Raw genomic sequence first — 7,769 nt, 5'->3', positions numbered from 1 at the left:
GCATCATCGATAGAAGTGCACGTCCATATATCGTCAGACCATCAACATTTCCAACGTCAGTTCAACGTTGTCCACCATCAATGCTCCAACGTTGGTATAATGTCGGCTGAGTCATCAATAACAGCGTTGCTGCAACGTTGATTGGCAACATTGAAGCAGCGATGGACGTGCACGTGCATACATCGTCAGTCCAACTATGTTTACAACGTTGGTTCAACGCTGCCCAGCAACAATGCTCCAACGTTGTCTGGCAACATTGCTCCAACATTGTTACAACGTTGTCACAACGTTGCTCCAACATTGCTCCAACGTTATTCCAACGTATGGCAGTAATTAACAAAACATTAATTGGTTTCAAGGTGAAGTCCACCATTACAACTCTACACTCTAATCTTTAACATCATGTCTTATCCTATCCTAAAATCCTACATCCTAATCCTATTCCTATCATCCTACACCTATCCACTGAATCCTGTCATTGACTCCTATATATAGAGCAACTTTGCTATACTTGGCAGAATACAGTTAATATCATTTTCCACACTTAACCTTGAAAATTTCACTTAGAATAATATGTTTTGATTATAAATGATATGGTAATGGAGCCACATACTTTTCTGAAACTTTTCATGGTGGAAATATTGAATAAATATAAATACTTTAATTATTATAGCAATATTACCTAATTTTTTTGTCATTTACTGATGTAATGAATATTCATGAGTGCATAATCATTATGTCCAGATGAGGCAGGTATGGCAGCGTTGGTCCAATGTTGGTCCAACGTTGGGTGACGATGATCCAACGTTGGTCTAATGTTGGTCCAATGTTGGCGTAAACGTTGATTCAATGTTTGTCTAATATCGGTTAAATGTTGTTGTAACGTTGATTCTTTGTTGGTCTAATTTTAAACAAATCCAACGATGCGCCATCTCCATCAAACAGTTTTCAACACTGTGCCATCATCATATGTAACCTGTTCATGATTCTGTCAAAAAACATTACAACTATTATTACAGCTATTCATTTATTTTCATTCTTTCTTTTACAAGTCTCTTCACATAGTTAAGGGGAATCAAGAGAATTATGTGTGATATTTATTGAGGCCTTTGTAGCATTCAAAATTTTTTGACATCCTCTTTTTCTCAAACAAGACTAATACCAAAAAACATATGCATATGTAATAAGAATTAAGATGTATTACATTTTCTTGCGAGTTGCAATCTATGTTTCTGTCTACAACTGTTTAATGACTCGGTATGCAATGCCAATTGCAACGTCAGTAATCATCACAAAAACTCACATGTGTAATTGCAGTCTCTCAGGAGGTCGCGTAACTTGGCCTCACTCAGAGTAACGTAGCTACTGCCTACTGTTACTAAAGAGCGCCTCTTTTTGATTAAGATAGAAGTCAACTGATATCTCAATATGCATGGCCATGGCCTAGTCTCGCTCATGCCATAACTCTTAAATGATATTTCAGCGTCAAGTGTAAGCATGCCTCACGTAGCAACTACAGGTTTGACTGCAGTTGGAAAACACTCGGTCCAGGCAGGACCGACCAGGTCAATTCAAGGCAGCGTACAATAAATAAGGCAGGAATGCCAGGTAGCAAGTCATTGGGTTATTTCAAGAACGGTGTACGGTGTTGAGAGCGCGAAAGTGCTGCTGAACTGAGCTCCAACACCAAGCGTAATATTATTTTTCATTGAAATGTATTAAAACTAATGATTTGCTCTCATCTTAAATGTAAAAGATAATTTTATGGAGATGGTTCGTCGTGTTCGCCCTCTGTTCGTGAGCTACAGTTCATCAACACTAATACTGAACTTTAAATCACGATTCTCCCAATCGATCCCTGGGGGTCGGTGTTGCTGAATGGGGAAATTGCACGTAGATCATCAACACCATGCAGCCGCAGTGCAGTGTTGGGTTCAGCAGATGACAATCAACACCAGCCTTCAACACAAACTGCCGGAAATACACAATATTTTCCGAGGTCAATCTCAACACCAGCCTGATTCAAGTACGGTGTTGTCACAACACCAACACCAGATTTCAACACTGTACTTGAAATTATTGAAATCACCCAATGACCGTTGCCTTGCCCTTGGTATCGCATACTCGTTTCCACTCATACGTATTGCGAGGTTAGTATTAGTCACTCACACAAGTACGAGGTAAGTTAGTATGTTATAATATATATACTGAGCAGTGACTGTTAAGTACTTACACGAAAATACTAGCGTCGGACAGTACGCACACAGAAGCTGACTCCAGGATCTTTCGGAGGGGATCAACGGTTGCAGTTACCGATTATCTGCAAGTGCAAAGTAAATTCCACTGTAGATTGTAGGTTCTAAATATGCAGCTTATAAGTACTGTTCCAGATCACTAGATATTCATGAATTTAATTGTCTATATCCAACCAAATTCTGCCAGATTCTTCAAGTTCAAAATTGAAGGAAGCAGACTACACAGAAGGAGTCCGACGTCGCGACTAATTCTGCGCTGCGCATCAGAATAGTATGGTATTTTTAAATAGGCACATTTTGATGCTTGTATTTCCTTCTTCAATTTCTTCTAGTTATGTGACGGTAGGCCTATATATATCTCGTACTTACTGTGAGAGGCCTAGCCAGCTGCAAAGGACGAGGGCGTTTCTGGAAATTCTGGTCTTGAACTACATTTATTTTCTTGTTTTTCTCCTTTATTTTCTATATTAAAGGACAAGTCCACCCCAACAAAAAATTGATTTGAATAAGTAAAGAAAAATCAAACTAGCATAACACTGAAAATTTCATCAAAATCGGATGTGAAAATAAGAAAGTTATGGCATTTTAAAGTTTCGCTTATTTTTCACAAAACAGTGATATGCACAACTCAGTGACATGCAAATGAGTCAGTCGATGATGTCCATCAACACTCACTATTTCTTTTGTTTTTTATTGTTTGAATTATAAAATATTTAATTTTTTACAGACTTGCATATAGGGACCGACTTGACTGAACCATAAAGTATTAAACAATGCTAATTCCACATGTTCAGGGAGGAATTAATCACTGTTTCACTTGACAATGAGGAGAAAATTAGAATATTTCATAAATCATATAATAAAATACAAAAGAAATAGTGCGGAGTGGATGACATCATCAGTCTCCTCATTTGCATACCGATCAGGATGTGCATATAACTGTTTTGTGAAATTAAGCGAAACTTTAAAATGTCATAACTTCATTATTTTACATTCGATTTTGATGAAATTTTCAGTGTTATGCCTGTTGGATTATTCTCTTTTTATTCAAATCAATTTTTGTTGGGGTGGACTTGTCTTTTAATCGACACATTTGCATCCCCCGGTGCATGCAGCCTCTCTATTCTACCCCATCTTTATTTTTGTTTTTCCCTTAGTTTTAGTTCCTCTTTCCCTTCCCATTATTTTCCTTCTTTCTCGATTTCTTTTCTCCTTATTGCTAGGGGATACCAAGGGTGACAAGGATAGACAAGCAAACTTATTTGATCGACCCCCCCCTTGGCCCCATTGGATATTATGCGAGTAGTCGTCTGTATATCAATTCTCCAATGAACCAGTTTCTCACGTTCTCAACACTGTGTATATCATTCCGGGATATTATGTTGACTGTCAAACAAATATCCAACAAACTATAGTTTCCAACATTGTGTAAATGTTGACTGTCAACAATTCTCCAATAAACTATTCCAATTACGCTGTCCACGTTGTGCCATTGTCCGTTGTTCAACAACTCTCCATCAAACTAGTTTCCAACTTTGTCAACGTTGTGCCATTGTCGACTGTCTAACAAATCTCTAAGAAAATAGTTTCCAACGTTGTTCCGTTGTCGGTTGTTCAGCAACTCTCCATCGCACTAGTTTCCGACGTAGTCAACGATGTGCCTTTGTTGGCTGATGTTCAACAACTATCCAATCAAACACGTTTCCAACGTTGTGACGTTGTTGGCTGTCCAACAAATCTCCAACACACTAGTTTCCAATGTTGTGCCATTGTCTGTTGTTCAACAACTTTCCAACGTTGCCAACGTTGTGTCATCGTCGACTATCCTACTGATCTCCAATCTACCAGTTTCCAACTTTGTGCCAGTGTCAGTTGTTCAACAACTTTCCATCTAACTAGTTTCCAGCTTTATCAACGTTGCGTCATGGTCTACTATCTAACTAATCTCCAATCTACCAGTTTCCAACGTTGTGCCATCGTCGACTATCCAACAAATCTCCATCGAACTAGTTTCTAGCTTTGACAACTTTGTGCCATAGTTGGTTGTTCAACAACTTTCCATCGAACTAGTTTCCAACGTTGCCAACCTTGTGTCATCGTCGACTATCCAACTAATCTTCAACCTACTAGTTTCCAACGTTTTGCCATTGTCGACCGTCCAACAAATCTCCAACAAACTAGTTTCCAACTTTGTCAACGTTGTCTCAGTATCATTGTCGGTTGATCAACAACTTTCCATCGAACTGGTTTCCAACGTTGCCAACGTTGTGTAATTGTTGGCTGTTCAGCAACTATCCATTTAAACATGTTTCCATCGTTGTGCCATTGTCGACTGTCCAACAACTCTCCAACTAACAAGTTTCCAACGTTGCCAACGTCGTGTCATTGTTGATTGTTCAACAACTTTCCAGCGAACTAGTTTCCAACGTTGCCAACGTTGTGCCTTTGCTGGCTGTTCAACAACTATCCAATCAAACGGGTCTCCTACGTTGTGACATTGTCGACCGTCCAACAACTCTCCAACTAACTAAGTTTCCAACGTTGCCAACGTCGTGTCATTGTTGATTGTCCATCATCTTTCCATCAAACTAGTTTCCAACGTCGATTCAACGTTAATCCATAAAGTTTTTCCAACGTCCAACGACTTTCAAGTTTCCAACGTGGAGCCAACGTTGGCTTGTTACCTGGGTAGAGGCATGGGGTAATCCAAATTAATCCCCCATGCCGGATGCAGCCAGCATGATTAGTCGTTACCAAGTAATTGCCCCGTTCAGCGCGCAGGCGGCATGGGGTCAAAGCAAGGCGAAATTCAGTTTAATCTCCCATGCCGGATGCAGCCTGCATGGGCCTTACGACAACCCCATTCAGCACACAGGCGGCATGGGGTAAGATCATGGTGTATTTTCAAATTAATCCCCTATGCCGGACGCAGCCAGCATGGACGCTAACTACTAGGACGCTAACTACCCGTTCAGCACGCAGTCGGCATGGTGTCAAAGTAAAAATGCATTCAATGCTAGTTCCGCATGCCGGACGCAGCTCTCCCGCCATATTAACAGTACTTGTAGTGCAGGTTCAGTTCACGCCAGTGACACGCCCTTCAGCTCCACGCCCGATCCCTGGCCACTGCCAGCAGACCACGGCTTGCGCCGCATGCTTCGAAATAACTAAAAAGAAATAAATAATGTTATGTCGCCCTCATAAACCTTAATCGGAAAGTGGATAGGTCTGGGGGTTCTTGTTCGCTCTATAAACTAAATAAATCATGGATGGAATGAATACATTCAGACATGTCGAAATGCATATCAAAATACATTTTTTTACCTAATGAAAATGAATGAATGCAACCTTGAGTAAATATGTCGGTCTAGAGGATATTTCTTCCCCGGTTACTTCCACAAAGAGACGCATGATATTTCGGGTCTTCTTTAAATAGAAAGAGAGAAAGATGAAGTGTTTTCCCATTTTTCTCATAATGGCGTACGTTTAGTACTCAGTTACTTCCGATTTGAAATCAGATGGTGGAAAAGTAACCACTGATTAAATGCCATGGTCACAAAGGTTCATAAAAACTAAAGACGTTCGAGAGAAACAAAATAATTTTCAGTTATGGAAAGGCCCAAGAATTCTCGGGATTTTTGCCCTGATTTTTTTTTCGTCCAACCTTACCATCTAACAATACTTTTTGTAGTCGAAAGATGGTCTTTAGTGCAGCTCACAGCACCCTCTTATGTAATTCGTAAGACTTTACTAAGAATTTTCATTGTTTGTGGGGTTGTTTGAGACGCTGTTATCATGGTTGCGTCCTGTCGAAAATCCTGGAACTTCTAAAAAATTCAATACTTTCAAAGCGGCAGTACTGCCAATAATGGACACTCCGAGTCCTTTACAAAAACTTTAAAAACGCAAAACACAAATGCTCGTTTTTAAGAGGACTTAGATACCGTGATGATGACCTCGTCGCTTTTTAATTCAAGCAACATGTTCCAAAAGTTTCAGTGGGTCATATGAACGTTGTCGGGGGGGGGGGGGGCGTAAAGTGCATTGCAGTCTATGCAATTACCCTTAAGTCCCCTCCCCCCCTCACGCTTCGCCAGCAGTTGCCAAGCAATTATCTCCGTCTATACTCGTGGACATAGCTATTTTGGAGGCTTGAATCAGACTTTAAATCTTATGATGTTTTATTGCTGTTTTTTATGGAGGGAAGTCGTAGAATAACTATCTTAAGGAGGGGGGGGGGTGGATATGCTTGTCAGTATATGAAATGTTTAAAGGCTCCCTATAGGGGTTCTAAATTGCCCTAAGCAGCCAATTCGAAACCCTTTAAGGTTCTTTATAAAAGGTTCTCGAGTCCTAAAAAAACTAAATTTCTGAGCTTTTTCTTGAGGGTTCCGAATAAGAAACAAATGGGTTCCAATTTGAACTTAATTTCGGATACTTTGCATGTCTTAGGACCCCTTTCATTCGCAAAGAAAAAAAAAGCAACGCTCTTAAATACACTTCCATTCATTTTTTTTACTTCTAAACAAATTGTTCTTAACTACTCATTGATCGGTGGGTAGCGCCCCAAACATGCTAAACGAATTAAGTAAGTGTTAAAAGTGGATATCACAAATTTCTCTCTCCAGTATTGAATAGCTGCTACAGCTAATTTCGATTATATTCATTTCACTTTCATAATCCGGCCGTCCCGTGCCCCCCCCCCCTTTTTCCACTTTGAGAAGCAAAATTTTGATGAAAAAAATTAATAGAATATAGAATAGAAAATAGAATATTGTTTTATTTCATATATAGGCCTATAAACAAGAAATAGTGAGTGTATGACATCATCAGTCGCTTCATTTATACACCAACCAGGATGTGCATATCACTGTTGTGAGAAATTAAGTGAATTTGTCAAAATTTCTTATTTCGCATCCAATTTCGATGAACATTTCAATGTTAGTGTTTTGGTAAGAGGCTGAATATATGAGAAAATTTAATCCTTCAGAAAGGCTAAATTGGAGAGAAGATTAAACTTTGGAAAAAAGTGATTTGTTTTGGATTAAACGCCATATAATTATTGTAACGTTTGTTTTAATTATTTATATCAAAGATACCATAGCAAATTTGTCAACACGTCAATTTACAGCAGTGCGCTATCTTCAGCATCAGATTTTTCACGTTCATGAATTAACGGAGGTGTTGCAGTTCGTCTTTTATGTCCAAAATTCAGCAATGTTCATTTGTGTCCCGTCATAGAAGTAAGTTTCGTAGATTAATCAGATAATAGGGGAGATAATGTGTTGATTGTATAATTATGTCAAGAAAGTCAAAGAGAGTTATTGACGAAAAACAGACGTAAAAAATTCATTATAAATGTACACGTGAAAAGAGGTTGAAGTTAGTAGACAATTTTTGGCTCGAAATGCTCGTGTTAAATCTGATCATAATTGTCTTAAATGCACCCAACTGAAATTTGTGTTATAAGGTAAAAGATACAAGATGTCTAAATTCTGAATTTTTAATTAATGA

Source organism: Lytechinus pictus, chromosome 11 (genome assembly GCF_037042905.1).
Source record: "Lytechinus pictus isolate F3 Inbred chromosome 11, Lp3.0, whole genome shotgun sequence".
Lineage (NCBI taxonomy): Eukaryota > Metazoa > Echinodermata > Echinoidea > Temnopleuroida > Toxopneustidae > Lytechinus > Lytechinus pictus.
This window is presented reverse-complemented; position numbering follows the sequence as displayed.